Below are 6,086 nucleotides of genomic sequence, written 5' to 3' on the forward strand. Positions count from 1 at the left end.
AGAGGCAATCAAAGGGTTAAATGTGAGCCTAGGGTGTGTTTACTAACTGTGAGAGGGGTGGGCTTGTGAAATCGATAGGGAGACCTGTGTTCCAAAATAGGAGGAACACAGGAGCTCTGTGATAGCTGAGAGAACTGTCTGCTGTGTTTACAACGCTGTTCTCTCTTCACAGGGAGCGATCGTGGGTGCCCTGCTGCAACTGCGACCACCGACCCCATGGATCGGCTTACCCACTGGCGAGTGGGAGTGCACACGCCCCAGGATCGCCCCAGCGAATTGCTGTACAGGTACGGGGATTCGCGGGAACCTGCCGCCGTATATTGACGCTGGCTGGTTTGCAAGTGGTTAAGGAGAGATGGAGGTAGTCTAAAGTCCTTAAACATTTCCCATGCTAGGATGGCATTGCTGCCTAATGCAGTAAGGGGAGTGTTTCCAGCGTAGGATAGATGTGAGTTACAGGTTTCATCACTAGCTGAAGATGTTAGAAAAGTTTTGCAGCCACAATGTATACACTATTTGGTTTGGCGCTTACATACCCTTTTAAGAACATTTCTGACTGATTACCTTGAGGTTTTTCTTTGGCTGCTGGTTGGCCTTCTCACACCTGCTTTTGTGACAAGTAGAGACGCATGACAGATCCCATTTATAGTCTTCTCTCTATAGCACCGATCCGCAGTCACATTTATATGCGAAAAATATTTTTACAAACATGCAACGGTCAACATCTGAATATTCTTCCATCGTCCATATCTCGCATACTCGACCAATTATCTGCCTCGTAATATTTGGTAGATAAAACCTAAAGTTGAGAATGAAGTTGTATGTCAGACCATTTATTTTGCTTAGGATAAAGTGGAGAAGGATTTTAACCACTTTCGGACCGCCCACTGCATATATACTGCGGCAGGATGGCCCAGCTGCGCAAAACCATGTACCGGTACGTGATTTTGTGCACGGGTTTTCAGGGCTGGACGTGCTGCCCCCCACTTTGATTGGACAATGCGGGAACCAATCAGTGGGGGGGGGGTGACTGATCGTTCAGCGGAATGATGGGAAACAGCGGTCTGCCTTCCTCCAGGGAGGAAAAGAGATCCTGTGTTCAGCCAAGCTGAGACACAGATCTTTTCCTTTAGTACTTCTTGTCCCAGTACAGTTAGAAAACACTACCTAGGAGCACACTTAACATCTTGATCACCCCTAGTGTTAACCCCTTCCCTGCCTGTGTCATTTATACAGTAACAGTGCATTTTATTTCGCACTGTATTGGTAAATCACGGGTCCCCAAAAAGTGTCACTTAAGGGCCATACACACTATAAGATTTTCTGAAGACTTTTTCCTTCAGATTTACCTTTTCTATGTAGTGCAAGGGCCTGCCAGATTGCATACAAATTGAAAATGTTTAGGTTTGACCTCTGTGACAGGAAGTCAGGTAAATCTGTGAGTGTTGTCACAGATGGGAGATACACTTCTGCTTGGTTTAGACAATTCACCAATTACTATAGGGTGTCGGCTGCAAAGCCAGCAGGAAGGTTTAAGGAAGTTGAAAAACCTTCAGCTATTCAGAATGAGGAAATTAAGGCCTCTATAATTTGTCCAGAGGAAGTCTATTGAGGGCTGCCTCCCGAAGCTGTGTGAGCTGGGGATAAGAGAGCAGTCAGATGTATGCCTCCTGACGCTGTGTGAGCATGGGAGAGGAATATACCTCCTGGAGCGATGTGCGCTGAGGAGGGGAAAAAGACTGAAGACTTCTCAAGGTGAGGTCATGGATTGTTTTTCTATGTGAAGAGGAAAACAAAGGAATGTTTTCTATGTGAAGAGAAAAACAAAGGAATGTTTTCTATGTGAAGAGGTCAATGAACGTTATCTATGTGAAGAGAAAATGAACTATTTCTATGTGAAGAGAAAATAAATGGACTATTGATAGTTTGCTGTAGGATCAGCAAAGTCTGCCCAACAGTAGGTTGGAGACAGACTCCTTAGGTAGGTTCCTGTGTGTGAGAAGGTAGCCGCCCACAGTGGCAAGGATTTATTTTGTGTTTTATTTTATTTTTGATATTTTTGATGCTTGCACTTGTGTGAAGAAAATTGCATGAATGAACCAAACTGTTGTTTGCAACCACTTCTCGGCTATCTCCCTGTGTAACGAACCCCCCAAGGGGTCATCCACACCCGCCACCGAGCTAATCCCTCACATTTGGTGGAGGTATGCATTGGGCATAAGCAGAGATCCCTGCAAAGAAGTTCATCTGTCCTATGAACTTTATCTGGTGCATAAGACTGCACGGTCTGTGTGTGCAGGAGAGGAGATCCTGCAAGAGAGAGAAAAGCTACTTGATTTAAAGAGACAGTGGTCTCAAAAAAATTTTCTGGACTTTGAGAAATTTGTGGTGAAGTGACTGAAGATGGGGCGCTCAAAATGCCTGAAAGCAGCAAAGATAGCTGAAATGAGAGACCAAATTCTATGGATGGAGGGGATGTTACCGCCTAAACGAGCCCCATCAATGCCTGAACGGAGTCTGCTAAAGAGAAAGGTTGTTGTCCCTAGCAACACTGGGGCAAATGTGGATTTTCAGCAGAGCTTTGCAGCTCAACAACAGGCTCACCAAGAGAGCATGGCAGCTCACCAAGAGAGCATGACAGACTGGAAACAGAGACACCGGCAGCAGATGGAGGCCCTCGGTTTGGAGGAAACAGAGTATGTGTGCAGGGCTGAGCTGGATACCTTGCAACGGAGAATGGAGGAAAAGGAACAAGCCCTGGAGGTACACTTACAGTGGGAAGAATCCACTGCTCTTCTTTTTTCCGAGTTGAAAAACCGTAGAGAGACTATACGGTGCAGGAACAGAATGTCTCTCTGAAAACTACCTTGTCTCTCAGCTACAAGGAGAAAAATGAGAGAGAGGCTAAATTACTGAGTACTGCGTATGAGCTCACCACTTTGAGCAATGTGGTAGATGAATTACGTATAGACTGTGAAAATTGGAAAGCTGAAGCCCAACGTGTCCAGCAGCAGTTAAAGAAGAACGAAGCCAGTGTGGCAGAATTACATTCTCATTCCAAGAAACTAGCCAATGAGGTGAAGGCTCTTATGCAAGGAAAAGGAGATTCTGAACACAAGAGAAAAAAAGTAGAGGCACAGCTGCAGGAATCGCAAGTTAAGGTGTCAGAAAGTGACCGATTGGGTGCTAAGCTGTCAGAGAAGGCAAACCGACTGCAGGTTGAGTTGGACAATGTCACAAATCAGCATTCTCAAACAGACAGCAAATCTAGAGAAATTGCCAAAGATTTCTCTATCTTGGAATCGCAGCTGCTCTTGCAGGAAGAGAGATGTCAAAGGCTGAGTTTCAGCACAAAACTCAAACAAATGGAAGATGAGAAAAATGGCGTCCTGGAACAATTAAAAGAGGAGGAGGAAGCTAAGAAAAACCTATCAGAGCAAGTCGCAACACTGCAAGCTCAGATAGCAGATATGAATAAACGCATGGAAGAAATAGTTTGTTCATTAGAGAGTGTTGAAGAAACTGCAGAAAGACCTTGAAGCTGCTAATCAACGCTATGAGAAAAAAACAGCTGCTTATGACAAGCTTGAGAAGACCAAGACAAGACTTCAGCAGGAATTGGATGAACTGAGTGTGGATCTGGATCACCAGAATCAGATTGTGTCCAACCTGGAGAAGAAGCAAAAGACGTTTGATCAGATGCTTGGTGAGGAGAAGACTGTCTGCAAAATATGCAGAAGAACGTGACCGTGCAAACGCAGAGGCTCGGGAGAAAGAGAGCAAAGCCCTGTTCTTGGCTCGCTGCTTGGAGGAAGCTCTAGAGTGTAAGGTTGAACTAGAAAGAGTTAACAAACAGCTGTGTACAGAGATGAAAGATTTGGTCAGCTCCAAGGATGATGTTGAGAAAAGCGTTCAGGAGCTAGAAAAGTCTAAGCGAGCCTTAGAACAGCAAGTAGAAGAGATGAAGACTCAGTTGGAAGAACTTGAAGAGGAATTACAGGCGACAAAGGATCTTTCCCAAAGACGGGATAGTGTGCCTGATGCAGTTTTTAAAGGGATCAGTGTTTTGGGGCCTATCCTGAGTGAGCATCAGAAATTTGATGACATGTTGCTTGAATCACCCTTCTGGAATAAACAGTTCCTTCAAAAACTTCAAGCACTGGAAAATGTATCATTAGAACTTCAGCAAACAAAGGAGCTGTGTAAGAAATGTGGTGATTTCTCAGTTCAGGCTGAAAGTCTAGTGAAGAAGGCAAGTGATATAAAGCTTGAAAAAAAAGCAAACACCACCTAGTGGAGAGAGCTAAGACTGTTGATGAAAAAGTGAAGCAAATTAATAAGTGCCTTTCCAGGAATATTTCCAAAATGGAACTGGTGAAAGACAGGTGGCAAAAGTTTGATCGTGATCTTGAGATGCATTCCATGGGGAGTTCAGATAAAGAAAAGGAACTAGGTGACCTTGAACGGTCAAATAATTCAGCAGATAGGCAATTCAAACAAATCACGGAAATACTAAAGGAGCTACAAGGGAAAAGTAGTGCAATAGCAGAAAGTGCATTGAAGAAACCTGTAATAGACTGTGTTGTTGCCTTTGACCCATATGTTGGTGGAAGGAAAGTTGATGGTGTTCTGGTTAGCTACTTCTGTGAAGAATGTGGCAAGAAATATAAACTGGATACCAAATCAAATAGTAGGCCTTTATTGCGACTCGCTCAGGAGGGCGAAAAGCTTAAGAAGTTGATGAGTGCAAATGCTTCAGATCTGCCTCTAAATATGAAATGTTTGGTGAATGATATTGATGTCTCTGGAAAAAGGAACAGGGGTCACTTTGAAGAAATGTGTGACAGCCTGTTGTCGCAAATGGAAGATCCTCTGCACAGCATCTTAGAGCAAGCCAAGCTCAAGAAAGAAGATCATTCCCTTTTACAACAAAGAGTCAATGATGGTGTACAGCTGTATGGAGAGGTAACTCAAGTTAACAGAGTGTGACGAGACCCTTGCTCGCTCTGTCCGCTCTCCCGACACTCCTCTGCTTCTAGTAAGTCAGCTTGCAGATCACAACGTCTGATGGTTCGGTCAACCAAGGATCCGGGATCCGAACTACAGCTATGTGCCGTCCGGAATCAATTAGAACAAACACCAAGCAAGCTGTATGTAAGTACAAACAGGAAGACAATTTATTGGAAGAACACAGCACACTTTTATACAGAATTTGGAACATCCTGCCCCCAACAACCGCTTTCCTATTGGTCAATTGTAAAGTCAATTGTAAAGTGAGTATATATTATTCTGTTTTAATATACATATTTTTAGGCACCATGGTATATATTTTTTTTGTGGATGGTTATATTGTTCGTTTGTTACGAATAATCGTACTAGTATAGTGTGTGGGAAGTGTAATGTGTCTACTGTGTGGGCCTATTTTTACTGTACACAGGGTAGATAGATAGGAGCTTGTAGAGCCAATGCAGTAACGCACTTTAATGCATCCACTTAGCATACATATACTTAACATACTATGTGTGCTTTGATGTTTCTTATTCATCTTTGAACAGGAGAGAAAAGAAAAAAAAATACAAAAGAACATAGTGATACAACTGGTGACAGCCAGCAGAGCAGCCAGACACAGAATCCAGAAGACCAGGTGGTGGTTTTGGATCTGATAAATGTAACAAGCACTGGTAAGCTGATAATACCACCAATGTTTCTGGATTTATGCATGCCACAGATACCAAACCTTACCATCCTTTTTTTTAATTTTTGTTTTAGAAGTAGAAATGGCGACTGATGCTGAACAGCATTTCACCGGTTCCAGTGCACGCCTGTTGATGAATGAGCTCATAGCCTGCAAGGCAGAGATTGGTTCAATTATTGATCGATGCCAAGTTGTGACGACCAAAATAAATACCGTCATAGACATGTTGGGTAAAGTTTAAAGGTGTTTGAGTGGTGGAAAGTCTTCAGACAAGCACCTGTTGTGCCTAGTTCAAAGATTTATAGACAAATTATAGTTTATCTTAAAAAAATACCCTTTAAAAAATTCTAAAAAAAAAATGAACACTGCTGGTTCCAATGTTCTTTATATT

This window comes from Pelophylax lessonae, assembly GCF_965119305.1.
Source record: "Pelophylax lessonae genome assembly, chromosome: 11".
NCBI lineage: Eukaryota > Metazoa > Chordata > Amphibia > Anura > Ranidae > Pelophylax > Pelophylax lessonae.